Source organism: Zea mays, chromosome 7 (assembly GCF_902167145.1).
Source record: "Zea mays cultivar B73 chromosome 7, Zm-B73-REFERENCE-NAM-5.0, whole genome shotgun sequence".
Classification (NCBI taxonomy): domain Eukaryota; kingdom Viridiplantae; phylum Streptophyta; class Magnoliopsida; order Poales; family Poaceae; genus Zea; species Zea mays.
The window spans coordinates 173746111-173761056 of record NC_050102.1 but is presented as its reverse complement, the minus strand read 5'-3'; positions in this window follow the sequence as shown (position 1 = coordinate 173761056).

Sequence of the window (14946 nt, the reverse complement as noted above, 5' to 3'; positions counted from 1 at the left end):
CGACACCGGGAAGCTCGCCGGAGTCAGGGAGTTCCACCGCTCCCTTCGCCCCCGAGCGCCTATAAAAAGCTCGCCCGAGCTCCTTTCTCCCTCGCACCGGCCTCAGCCACCATCCTCCTCCCTCGCCAGAGTCCAATTTCGCAGAGGAGCCGTCGTCGTCTTCCTCCCCGGTGAGCCCTTCCCTCCCTTCTCCCTTCCCCTCCGTTGGACCATCAAGAAATTGCTCAAGCCTCTCAGCTTCGCCACACCACCACGAACTCGGGACACCACTCCTCCACCCCAATTCCTCGCCCAGAGCTCACCGACGGCGACCCCGCCGTGAAGCTCCGCCACCTCCCCGCGGACAGCCCCCCCTCCCTGCCCCGCTGGCCAAATTGAGCCCACCCCTAGGTTCGCCAGCCCCTCCCCAAGCTAAGGCACCCACCCGTTGCCCAAGAACCGGGCCACCGGCGGTGAATCACCGCCGAGCCCACCGGCGACCGGGTCCTCGCCGCGGACGGCCGGTTCATTCCCCCCCCCCCCCCCCCGTCACCCTGACGCCGTTCCCTTCCCCCTTCCCGCTCTCTCTGGCACGTAGGGCCCGCGGCGACGCCGTCACCCTCGCGCGCCCGCGCCCTCCCTTGCCCTGGGCCGCAACTGGGCCGGCGCCTTCGCGCCCGCGCGCACTCGCGCCTGGCTGGGCCAGATTCCCTTCCCCCGGCCCACCAGAGCTGAAACCCTTTTTCTTTTTCTTCTTTTTCAGCATTTTCCTCCTTTAATTAGTATTCTTCAATATTTTATGCACCAAAAATTATCCAAATAATTTCTAAAGAACTCATATAGCAATGATGCTAGAAAATGACACACTATAATTGGTAATTCCCTGTTGATGTGTTGTTTATTGCCTGTTTTCCTAGAAGAAGCGGGGATCGTTGATCCAGAACCCGTAGCCCCGGAAGAGGGACCAGAACCCGAACTTCCGGAAGTAGGTCTTCTGTGCCAGGAAAGCTTCGACGAAGGCAAGTCCATCCTTCCCTTGATGCATAAATTACCTATTCTCTCTACCACTGCCTAGGCCGGGAATCATGGGGGAATATTGCATTGTGAGTAAGAGATAGCCCGCATTAACATATACCTTCTGGATACGAAATGTGGTTCGGGTAGAAAGGAAATGTGTTTTCTTCAAATAAAGTCTCCTCTTGAAAAGTTTTGCGATGAAGGGTACTCACCCTCATCACCCTGGAGTGGGATGATCAGGGACTCCCTGGTTTAGGGGAGGGCCTAAGGTGTTGGCTCAGCTGGTTTAGGTGTGAGCAGAAGGATTGTCCCCTCATATAAGGACCGGTTTGTCATTTTCACTACCTGCACTCCTTTGTCGTACAACCACTCGAGACTGTGTGGGCAGTCACTCAATCCGAACTCGTGTGGTCCGACCCCAGGGTTAAGAAGGCTGGGGAGCACCGGGAGGATAAGGAGGGGGAAAGTTTTGTCCGGTTTGGGCATGGTGGTGGCCTGACTCCTTCCGGATAACCGTTAAGGTTAGGATGCACGAGTAAGGAAAGAGATCCGGCATTCGGGTCTCGCGACGGTGAGATCGCAGAAACCGGGCTAGTGGGTAAAGTGTACCCCTCTGCGCAGAGTTTAAACCTATTCGAATAGTCCGTGTCCACTGGTATGGATGGGTCTGGTATGGTATGGCAATTAGAACTTTCTCTCTAAATTTCTTAACAAGGTAAAATGGTGTGTTTAAATGGGTTTTGAGGAAGAAACAAAGTCACTGGAGCGGGAAGCTCAGTGATGGTTGAGTTTTTGGTTACTTATAATATCATGGGAAAAACCTTCAAGCAACTGCCTCTCTCTAAGAAAATGATGAGTGACTACAACTCCACCAAATTGAGCATGTACATCATAGGTCTCTTTCTCTATACGGGAGCGGGGTGGGCTTGCGGAATACCTAGTGTATTCACCCAGATTTATTATTGTTTTTCAGCAGCCGAGGACTTCTTTTCTGCTATGCTTGATTAAAGGGGGCTGTGTCTGCACCCAGTTCTGCCTGTGGCCTGGGCTAGTGTATTTTCCTTCTACGCTTCTCTATTTTGGCTCTCTCGAGCTTGTACCCCGGTATTGTAATAAATTTATCTAAACTCTGCACTATTTGAAGTAAGGAATGTGTTTACTAGCCTCCTGGGACTAGTAATTGTATCACATTTGAGTCCCAAAGGATCGGGACGCTTCAGGTGGTATCAGAGCCCATAGGACTGGCCGTAGGTCGCAGCCCTGACCCTAAAACTTACCTTAGAAAGAAAATACCCCTTACCTCAGGAAAAGTTTTTCCTTCCCTTCCCCGGTTTTAACAAGACCCTTCTTTTCCTATTCCAGATGGAAGGCTCTCTGGCCATTAAGTCATCCTACTGCTCAGAAGTGGAAGGGTTCCCCCGCCTCTTGCGAAGCTGTGCGCTCCGCATGGGAATCCGCAAGAAGCCGGAATACGTCTGGACGGAACATTTCGAGGGCGGAATGATAAGATGCTCTATGGCAGTCTACCTGGGGGAAAGCCAAAGCTATCCAAACCAACATTCCTTCCAAGTCACTTTTACCGGAGTCCATTTCCTAGATGCTTGCCAAAATGTCGCCCGAAAAGCCCTCCGACAGCTGTGCCAGAACTACAACAAAGTAATCATTGAAACCCCCCTTCGCTACTTTCCACCCAGCAACAAGAATACCCCCACCTGGAGGAAAAGACTTCAGGCCCTATCAGGATGGGAGAATTCCTGAGACTGAAGCCGCCCACGTTCGCGGGGTCCAGCAATCCCCTCGATGCAGATGACTGGCTTCGCACAATCAAGAGGAAGTTGGACGCCATCGCTTGTCCTGAGAATCAACGTATTCAGTTGGCAGCTCATCAACTTTCAGGAATGGCTTTAGCATGGTGGGACACTTTCAGTGAGGCCATCAGAGACGCTACGTGGGCAGAATTTGAAGCAGCCTTCCGTGAGCACCACGTACCCCAGGGGATAGTTCAACTCAAGGAGGATGAATTCCGGGAGCTAACCCAAGGCGGAAGAACAGTCAGTGAATATGTGCACAAGTTCACAGAGTTGGCCCGCTACGCGCCCGAGGATGTCAGCACCGAGGCCAGAAAGATGGCTCGTTTTCTGAGAGGGTTAAGACCCGAGCTTAAGACCATCCTCGCCAGCCAGGACTTCCACAGCTTCTCTCACCTTTCCAACAAAGCTATTCAAGTGGAGAGAGCAAAAGAGGAAGAAAAAGGGCACATCAAAAGAAAGTTCCAGGTCCTCCGAGCACAACAGCAAGAACGTCACCAGAGAACTCGACCCTTTGGGCTCCCACCCAGGGGCCCGAGTTTTCATAAACAATCTGGACCCTCTCCATCACGCTTCAGTCAGCAGAGTCAGAGCTCCCATCAGGCACCCTCCGTTGCAAGCAACCAGCCGCCTGCAAATGCCTGTTGGCACTGCGGGGACCCTACTCACTTCAAGAACAACTGCCCCCAGTTGAAGGCACCAGGACCAACTTACTCCAACTCGGTGAATGGCCCCAAGGTTCCATCAGCACCCACCCCCAAGGCGTTTCCTTCCAGCAGCCAGCAGAGCAGGGCTCAGTACCAGGGCAGGGCCCGGGTCAACCACGTCGACGCTCAGGAAGCCCAGCAAGCCCCGGGAGTAGTGCTCGGTGAGTTCCTCGTTGAATTTACTCCCGCTTCTGTGCTTTTTGATTCGGGAGCATCCCATTCATTTATAGCCGCTAAGTTTGTGGAAGAGCATGGCATACCCTCTACACCTCTAGCTATCCCTTTGGTCACCCGAACCCCGGGATCAGACCTCCTGTGCAAACTCAGGTGTTCCCAAGTCAGAATTCTTTTAAGTGGGGTAGTGTTCCTGGCAGACTTAACCATCTTGCCATCCCAAGGAATTGATGTAATCCTAGGAATGGATTGGCTAGCTAGGCACAAGGGTGTTATCAGCTGCGCAAGCAAGACTATTCTTCTCATAGATCACCAAGGAAAGGCAGTTTCCTGTCAAGCCCAACCGCCCGCAAATGATCTAATGATATTTAATCTGGCAGTAGAAAGCATGTCTGTAATCAAGGAGTTTGAAGATGTATTCCCAGAAGAGTTACCCGGGATGCCACCAGAAAGAGAAGTAGAGTTCTATATAGATCTCATTCCCGGCACCGCACCCATCGCAAAGAGACCATACCGCATGGCCCCCACTGAGTTGGCAGAATTGAAGCTTCAGATTTCAGAACTACAACAAAAAGGGTACATCCGTCCCAGTTCATCTCCCTAGGGAGCACCCGTTCTTTTCGTTACCAAAAAGGATGGGAGTATGAGGATGTGTATTGATTATCGATCCTTGAACGAGGTTACAATCAAGAATAAGTACCCTCTTCCCCGGATCGATGACCTATTCGACCAACTGCAAGGAGCCAAGTACTTTTCCAAGATAGATCTCAGGTCAGGATATCACCAACTCAGGATAAAGGAAGCAGACATTCAGAAAACTGCATTTGTCACCAGATACGGGCAATATGAATTCACAGTAATGCCTTTTGGGCTTACCAACGCACCCGCCTTTTTCATGAACCTCATGAATAAGGTATTTATGGAAGAATTGGATAAGTTTGTCGTGGTTTTTATCGACGACATCCTCATCTATTCCAAGAGTCGCAAGGACCATGAGCAGCACCTTCGAACCGTCCTCGGAAGACTCAGAGCACATCAACTTTATGCTAAGCTCAACAAATGTGAGTTCTGGTTAGAAAAGATAGCCTTCCTAGGGCATATCTTGACTGCTGAAGGGATAGAAGTGGACCCGTCTAAGGTAGAAGCTGTTTCAAACTGGAAGCAACCATCCAATGTCAGTGAAGTTCGAAGCTTTCTGGGAATGGCAGGGTATTATCGCCGCTTCATCAAGGGATTCTCCAGCATAGCAAAGCCCATGACGGAACTTCTCAAAAAGGACAATAAGTTTGTATGGACTCCCAAATGTGAAGAAAGTTTCCAAATCATCAAGGAGAAACTTACAACTGCACCAGTCCTGACCCTACCAGACATACACCAGGATTTCGTCATCTTTTGTGATGCTTCCAAGCAAGGCTTAGGGTGTGTCTTAATGCAAAATGAGAAAGTCATTGCTTATGCATCCCGTTTGCTCAAGCCGCACGAACAGAACTATCCTACCCACGACCTGGAATTGGCAGCCATAGTGCACGCCCTAAAAATTTGGAGGCATTATCTGATTGGGAACAAATGCCACATCTTCACTGATCACAAGAGTCTAAAGTACATCTTCACGCAGCCGGACCTCAACCTCCGTCAAAGAAGGTGGCTCGAATTGATCAAAGACTATGACCTCGAAATCCACTATCACCCCGGAAAGGCCAACGTGGTAGCAGACGCCCTCAGCAGAAAACCTTTCGGGGTTAAAGGAGCAAACTTTTTGGAAGATTGGAAGAAAGAATCAGCTCAGCTAAATGCATGTCTGGGAGACAACGGTAGCCTGGAAGTCAAGCCAAATCTAGAAGACCTCATATGCAAGGCCCAACGCCTGGACGCAGAAACAACCAAGCTTATGGAAAGAGCACGAAAGGAGCAACTCCCGGACCTCAGGACAGATAATCAAGGAACCCTCTGGTTCAAGGATCGCCTGTGCGTACCAGTGGGAGAAACACGAGAAACCCTGCTCGATGAAGCCCACAACTCAGCTTACTCTATCCACCCAGGGACCACCAAGATGTACTTAGACCTTAAGACCAGGTACTGGTGGAAAGGGATGAAAAGGGAGATAGCACAGTATGTGGCCCGATGTGACACCTGCCAGCGAACAAAGACCGAACATCAGAAGCCTGCAGGCCTGCTTCAACCCCTCCCAATACCCGAATGGAAGTGGGAAGAAATAGGCATGGATTTCGTCACCGGACTGCCCAGATCACAAAGAGGAAATGACTCCATATGGGTAATCATCGACCGTCTCACCAAGGTGGCCCATTTCATTCCAGTAAAGACCACTTTTGGAGGAGCAGCCCTCGCCCGGTTATACCTTAAGGAGATAGTCAGGCTGCATGGCATTCCACGGAAGATAGTATCAGATAGAGGAACGCAGTTCACTTCAAAATTTTGGAAGGGCCTTCAGCAAGCATTGGGCACCAAGCTGGATTTCAGCACTGCTTATCACCCCCAGTCAGATGGTCAAACGGAAAGAGTCAACAAGGTCCTTGAAGATTTACTCAGAGCCTGCGTTTTAGCCTTCAACAGAGATTGGGAGTCTAGTTTACCATACGCCGAGTTCTCATACAACAACAGCCATCAGGCCAGCATCAAAATGTCACCCTTCGAAGCACTGTATGGAAGAAAATGCCAGACTCCCCTAATGTGGTCCAATGTAGGGGAAAGAACACTAGAAGGACCCGACTTTGTTAAGGAAGCCGAAGAAAAAGTTGCCTTGATCCGCAGAAGGTTACTTGAAGCTCAGAGTCGACAGAAGAGTTACGCAGACAATAGGCGAAGGGAGCTCAGATTTGAGGTAGGAGATTTTGTTTATCTCAAGGTTTCCCCGATGCGTGGTGTCAAAAGGTTCCAAATGAAAGAAAAGCTAGCACCCCGTTTCGTCGGTCCTTACCCTGTCATTTCCCGAATAGGACCTGTGGCATACCGTCTTGAGCTACCAGAATCCATGTCAGATATTCACAATGTGTTCCATGTGTCTCAACTCCGCAAATGTCTAAAAGTACCAGAAACCCGTATCGAGGCAGAAGCAATTCAGATTCAAAAAGATCTCCAGTACCGGGAAAAGCCAGTGAAGATTCTCGACTCAGCAGTCAGAAGGACCCGCAATTCAGAAGTGAAGCTCTGTAAGGTTCAGTGGAGCAGAGATGGGGAAGAGGAAGCCACCTGGGAAAGTGAGGACTCTCTGAGGAAGGAATACCCTTACCTTTTCTCAAACCCCGTCTGAATCTCGAGGGCGAGATTCCTTTAAGTGGGGTAGGTTTGTAACATCCCAAAATCCCAACCCAGGTTTGAAACCCTAACCCCCCCCTAATTCCCCCCCCCTTTGGTTTTATTCTTCTCCCTAACCCTACCCCTAGGTCACCCAATCATTTGCATATACTTAAACTGATTTGAAGCACCTCACATAGACCACATTTATCACCAAGTTCATTTAGAGAATTTTTGTTAAGAGAAAAAGAAACAAAATGACACAAAAGTAGGAAAGAAAAAGGAAATCCCTCTCCCCTCTCTCGGCTGGGCCGACTCCCGGCCCAAACCCGCGGCCTCCCCTCTCTCTCGCGCCCGCGCTCCTCCTCCCGCGGCCCATCTCCGGCCTGCCTCCGCGCGCGCGCCAGCCCGCTTCGCACCCCGCCTCTCTCTCTCTGGCAAAGCGACCCCACCCGGCAGCTGCTCTCTCTCTCGCGCACGCTCGTTTCCTCTGGCAGAGTAGCCCCGCTTGTCAGCTGCTTCGTCGTCCTTCCGCCGTCTCTTCGCCGCGGTCACCTCCGGCCGTCGCCTCCGTCCTCCCCTCTGCCATCCTGCCACACAGGAAAGTTAGGCACCGCTCCGTCCTCCTCCCCTTGACCATCATCCTCGCCGGTACCGCCCCCGCCGTAGCGTCCCCTCGGCGGAGCTGTGCGCCATTTATGGCGACACCGGGAAGCTCGCCGGAGTCAGGGAGTTCCACCGCTCCCTTCGCCCCCGAGCGCCTATAAAAAGCTCGCCCGAGCTCCTTTCTCCCTCGCACCGGCCTCAGCCACCATCCTCCTCCCTCGCCAGAGTCCAATTTCGCAGAGGAGCCGTCGTCGTCTTCCTCCCCGGTGAGCCCTTCCCTCCCTTCTCCCTTCCCCTCCGTTGGACCATCAAGAAATTGCTCAAGCCTCTCAGCTTCGCCACACCACCACGAACTCGGGACACCACTCCTCCACCCCAATTCCTCGCCCAGAGCTCACCGACGGCGACCCCGCCGTGAAGCTCCGCCACCTCCCCGCGGACAGCCCCCCCTCCCTGCCCCGCTGGCCAAATTGAGCCCACCCCTAGGTTCGCCAGCCCCTCCCCAAGCTAAGGCACCCACCCGTTGCCCAAGAACCGGGCCACCGGCGGTGAATCACCGCCGAGCCCACCGGCGACCGGGTCCTCGCCGCGGACGGCCGGTTCATTCCCCCCCCCCCCCGTCACCCTGACGCCGTTCCCTTCCCCCTTCCCGCTCTCTCTGGCACGTAGGGCCCGCGGCGACGCCGTCACCCTCGCGCGCCCGCGCCCTCCCTTGCCCTGGGCCGCAACTGGGCCGGCGCCTTCGCGCCCGCGCGCACTCGCGCCTGGCTGGGCCAGATTCCCTTCCCCCGGCCCACCAGAGCTGAAACCCTTTTTCTTTTTCTTCTTTTTCAGCATTTTCCTCCTTTAATTAGTATTCTTCAATATTTTATGCACCAAAAATTATCCAAATAATTTCTAAAGAACTCATATAGCAATGATGCTAGAAAATGACACACTATAATTGGTAATTCCCTGTTGATGTGTTGTTTATTGCCTGTTTTCCTAGAAGAAGCGGGGATCGTTGATCCAGAACCCGTAGCCCCGGAAGAGGGACCAGAACCCGAACTTCCGGAAGTAGGTCTTCTGTGCCAGGAAAGCTTCGACGAAGGCAAGTCCATCCTTCCCTTGATGCATAAATTACCTATTCTCTCTACCACTGCCTAGGCCGGGAATCATGGGGGAATATTGCATTGTGAGTAAGAGATAGCCCGCATTAACATATACCTTCTGGATACGAAATGTGGTTCGGGTAGAAAGGAAATGTGTTTTCTTCAAATAAAGTCTCCTCTTGAAAAGTTTTGCGATGAAGGGTACTCACCCTCATCACCCTGGAGTGGGATGATCAGGGACTCCCTGGTTTAGGGGAGGGCCTAAGGTGTTGGCTCAGCTGGTTTAGGTGTGAGCAGAAGGATTGTCCCCTCATATAAGGACCGGTTTGTCATTTTCACTACCTGCACTCCTTTGTCGTACAACCACTCGAGACTGTGTGGGCAGTCACTCAATCCGAACTCGTGTGGTCCGACCCCAGGGTTAAGAAGGCTGGGGAGCACCGGGAGGATAAGGAGGGGGAAAGTTTTGTCCGGTTTGGGCATGGTGGTGGTCTGACTCCTTCCGGATAACCGTTAAGGTTAGGATGCACGAGTAAGGAAAGAGATCCGGCATTCGGGTCTCGCGACGGTGAGATCGCAGAAACCGGGCTAGTGGGTAAAGTGTACCCCTCTGCGCAGAGTTTAAACCTATTCGAATAGTCCGTGTCCACTGGTATGGATGGGTCTGGTATGGTATGGCAATTAGAACTTTCTCTCTAAATTTCTTAACAAGGTAAAATGGTGTGTTTAAATGGGTTTTGAGGAAGAAACAAAGTCACTGGAGCGGGAAGCTCAGTGATGGTTGAGTTTTTGGTTACTTATAATATCATGGGAAAAACCTTCAAGCAACTGCCTCTCTCTAAGAAAATGATGAGTGACTACAACTCCACCAAATTGAGCATGTACATCATAGGTCTCTTTCTCTATACGGGAGCGGGGTGGGCTTGCGGAATACCTAGTGTATTCACCCAGATTTATTATTGTTTTTCAGCAGCCGAGGACTTCTTTTCTGCTATGCTTGATTAAAGGGGGCTGTGTCTGCACCCAGTTCTGCCTGTGGCCTGGGCTAGTGTATTTTCCTTCTACGCTTCTCTATTTTGGCTCTCTCGAGCTTGTACCCCGGTATTGTAATAAATTTATCTAAACTCTGCACTATTTGAAGTAAGGAATGTGTTTACTAGCCTCCTGGGACTAGTAATTGTATCACATTTGAGTCCCAAAGGATCGGGACGCTTCACACCCTCGTCGCTTATGTCATCTCTGCCCAGGCCGTCCTTGACAAGTCGTCCACGCACCTCAAATGCACCCGCGTCGCGCCTCATCGGAGACAGCATCGGCACCGTTCTCGTCACCTCCCGCAAAGATCAAGGTATGATGACTGCTTGCCAATTTGCTCCCACTCCTTTTTTTTCTCTCTCACTCACAGATCGCCCACACTTCTGATTTTCATCAACCCATCGATGGATTGACCTGCAACTACCGGCTTCTCAGGTCTCGAAGGAATGAGAGGTTGTGTGGTTGGTGATACCGGTGGCTGCGGCTCTCTGGTAAGTGTTGCGAGTTTGCGGCAGTGGTGGCCATGTTGCTGCTACCAGTGGAGCTAGCTATAGTCGATCTTTACCCAGCGAAAAGTTTAGCCTAATTACGATTATGACATGGACATTTAGTACTGACGCACTTTTGTTATTTGAAATAGCAAACATAAGATCCACTTCTGACGGACATAACCAAGTTTAAACAATAGTAGCATGTCTGTATTAGTGTTCATCCCACTTCTTTTTTTACAGACCATAAATATGGCATCATTGCACCAGTGCTCATAACCAATCGTTGGTAGTTTGGCATTCACAAGCATTGGAAAAAAATGTTGGAACCCATATATAGAAATAAGTAGTTTCCATGGAAATAAAGATGTGGCATGCTAACAGTGATACTACGAGCAGTCTGCACCAAAGACCAAACCCAGTTTTCACACCAAACCTAGTAGTTACCATGGAAATAATTATGTTCTTTTATAGTTCATAGTTCCGGTTTCCACACCATGTGCTACTGAATATTAAAGTTGTAAGGTACTACCTTCTCATACCATACCTTAGATCGTTAATACATTTATACAGAACATTATAATAGCTTTAACATCATAATGCTGCAAGCAATTTTTCATTTTATTTTATCATGAGATATTTTGTAACTCAATTGATAATCTGAGATGTTAGTTTGCATGTTTGTTTTATATGATTTAAAAAACATGGCTTCCTTAGATGTTAGATACACTTCAGCAGCAGGATCACTTAGTTCCTTAGGTTTAAGAAATTCAATGGACTTGATGTTACATGACCAATCAGATTACTATGTACACGTCTCCCATTTGTTGTTTCAATTCCATGCGCTCCTGATTGAGTACACCACTACCTATGTCTGCCATTGCGGTGTTGTTTAGACTTAAATTATGAGGTGCATGTTCTTTTTAAGACGTGAATCCTTTTAAATTGGACTCCAAACTCATCGATTGCAACTTTATATATGTGTTAATCTGTATGTTTTTTAAGTTTGAAAAAACATGGCATCCTTAGATGATAGATGCACTCCAGCTGTAAGATTACTCAGTTCCTTAGGTTTACTAATATAGAATTGGAGATACCAAAATAAGCTCGGTCCACCCATCTCTCAGAACGCATTACCATTGTAATATCACATCTAAACTGCTCACAATGCTACGTTTACAAACTGAATTTTTCTACTACTGCAAACAATTATATATCACTTCTATGTATATATTGCAACTTTTATATTTCTAAAACAATACCCTTTTAAATGTGTAAATTTATTCGTCAACGACTCGCGCAAGGCGCGAGTAAGTTACTAGTAGATTAAAGGGAAGAAAACGACGGGGCCCGATGCCATCACACGAATCGAAAGTTGGGCCGCAACATTTTGCAACTCGCGCTCAAGTGTTTGACGGGAAACTCGTGCATTCCTTTCCTTATTATTAAAGCCGAACGGAAAGTCGCGCGTACAGAGTGTCACGTCATTCTTTTTATTTCAGTCGTCGGATCGCGCCTCAAGGGCCACGACAAATCCAAGCTTTCTACCGCGCCAGCGAAGCCTGTCTAGGAGCTTCTTGTCGTCTCCGTCAAACATCGCGGGCACCATCCTCGGTCAAGGAGGCCCCCAACCCCCTCTTCAACGCTGCCCTCCAGGAGCTCTGGCTAGACGCCCCCCTGATCCCTCTCTTCGCAGTTCGACGCCGACGTGCGTGGAAGCGCTGCGGCGAACTGCGGTCTATGGGACGACCTTTGTGTGTCTGCGCCGTTGCTGGGTGGCGACTGGCCGGGCGCGGACGAATGAGAGAGTCGGGCGACGCCACGAGGCCGCTGATGTGCTAACATGCGAATGCCAGGCGAGTCTGGAGGCTGGATGTGGAGCGGGGGCGATGATGTGCCAGACGTCTCGCCGTTGCTGCTCCACGCCAGCTACTTAGGTCCGGCTGGGCGGTCGCCTCACCGCTTCTACTCCATGCTAGGTGCTCAGGTCTTCATCGGACCTTTCGCTGAAAGACAGCCAACAGGTGTGCGTAGCCCTCCTCTTCCCTTCTTGTTGTGCGAAGCCGAGGATCAAACCCTAGCTTAAGCTGTTCGTCGTCGCCCCGCTGCTCAACGCGAAGTACTTAGGTCTTCGTCGGGTCTGTAGCCGAAGAACAACCAACGACTATGCACACCTCCTCCCCTTTCCTGTTGTGCGAAGCCGATGGCATGTAGGAATTTTAGTTCCTCTTTTAGCCTATTGAATCAAGTTTTTAAAATCAATATATAATCTTATATTCGTCGATATTTACTCCTTTATGTTGGCAGCATCTGCAATCGTGTGATTTGGTGGCGAAATATGTTGGCAGCATCTGCAATCGTGTGATTTGGCGACATATTTTGCCAAATTATAGTCTATATTGATAGCTATATTAGTATACTTAATGGATTTTGTCTCTTCTCAGTGGTGCCTTTAACTGCAATTTTGGTTGTTTATTTCATTTCCATCACACTTTAGTAATAATTTAAAACGGTGTGCATCTTAGTAATAATCTAAAATGATGTGTAGGGGCCATCTCAGGTGGCGATAGGAGCCTTCCATAAGCAGATTCTCCATCACGAATAGCATCATAGAGGTACCACACGCAGGGAGCTATAGCAAGGGGATGAACATGCAAATTCTCAAGCATGCCCTCTAGGCACCCAGGCAAACCGTAGATGAAGGTGATGATTGCTCGCTCGCTTGCTTTTATTTTTTGGTTCTTCTCTCTGCCATCGAATGTCATGATAAATTTATTGATTAATTAATGTTTCTCAATCTTCAAGGAGGTTCAATGCAAAATTAGATACTCTTTGTTTTCACTCACCAGGGAATTATTTGCACTGTTCGAGTATGAGTTACAATATTGTGCTTTCGGTTTTGGTCGCGAACAAGGTGTCTTCAGTCTGGAAGAGTAGATGTTTACTTCTCGGTGAACATGCAAGTTCAATTTTTGTTTGGTTGTATCAAGATGTTAATTTACTGATGCTGTTGGGGGTCTTACTCTTCCGAAGGTCCTCAAAAACTTAACTAACATGTTTTTTTTATAACACAGACTGTTACAGGAAGCTTCGGCTTTGAGATGAATGAATGTGTGATATAAAGGTGCGGTCTGAAGGAAGGACAAACGAGTTCCGAAGCTGCGGCTGAAGGAGCTTCGGCTTAGCACGATGACGATGGTGAAAAATGGAACCGACCTAAAGAAGAAAAGACTGCTTAGTCCTCGACAGCTTGCCTTATAGTTAATAGAAAACGTCAGGGACACGAATGTAATTTTGCCTGGGCTGCGTCCCGTGCCTATAAATAAATGAACAGTAACACCGTACTGTTTGCGTTGCGTTGTAATTGTTCCCGCGTCTCTCACACTTTTGCCTTCTGCCAAGCCGAAGGTATCAATGAAATATAAATATGATGAGCATTTATTCATGTTTATAAAATGAGATGAGAATGTAAATAATCTATTTCTATATCGCCATTATTTATATAACTTCACTGTTTACATTCTTTTGTGTTTCATGCGTCCTCATTTATACTTGTTTATTAAGGTAATGAATGTATGTCCTTCATAACCTTCGTCCGAGGGCCATTATATTCGAAAGGATATAATGTTCCTAAGGATGTAGGTCCCTAATCATTAACCATTGTGTAGCTTTGTTCTTGGTGTATAGCATCTGAGAACAAGGACCAACATTGGCGTCCACCTCCGGTGAACTCATTTGACCACTTTCCGCAAGCATCAACCTTCGTCATGCCGTCGAAGAAGACAGCAGCGCCGGGGCTGCACTGCAGCCACTGGATACTAATCAGGAAATGCTACGCGAAGCTAGGAGCCAGAAGAGGAAGGCTACCAGCCCAACACCTCAAGAGGAGGAACTCGATCAAGAGATTAGGGACCTGGAAGCTATCCATCAACAAGTGCAAAAGAAGAGAGAAAAGATGCTTCCGCTCGCCGATTTCCATAGGAAGATCGATGAAGCCACCGAAGAAATGTGTCACCTCACTCAGGATGACCAAGACCGAAGGCCTCAGCACAGGGAGCTTCGCTAGGAAAATCCATACAATAATGATGAATGATATGGTGACTTTCATCATAGCAATTTTGCTTTTGATGATGCTTCTCCCTTGGCAGCAGAATTGCAGGCTACCCCGTGGCCACCGTCATACAAGCCACCTCAGCTTCCTATGTATGATGGGCATTCAGACCCGAAGCAATTCCTGATGAGCTACGAAGCAACCATATCTTCATATGGGGGCAATACTGCAGTCATGGCAAAATCTTTCGTCATGGCAGTCAAAAGTGTAGCTCAAACTTGGTACTCTTCTCTTCGGCCAGGGACAATTACGTCATGGCAGAAGCTAAAAGTCATGTTGGTCACTAGCTTCTAGGGTTTCCAAACGAAGCCAGTCACTGCCCAAGCTTTGTTCCAGTGCACACAGGACCAGGAAGAGTACCTCCAGGCATATGTCCGAAGGTTCCTGCGATTGAGAGCCCAGGAACCTACAGTGCCTAAGAGATTGTCATTAAGACCATGATCAAGGGGCTCAGACCAGGACCAACGACGCAACATTTTGCAAGAAAGCCACCGCAAACCTTGGAGAAGCTTCTCCAGGAAATGGATGAATATATCAGAGCTGACAATGATTTTCGGCAAAGAAGGGAAGAGGCTTACATATACTATGAAATGGCTAGGGGCTTCGGAGGAAGATTTCACCCTAGGCATGTCAGGTCAATCCATAATACCAACCTAAGTGATGACAGGGGAAGCCAAA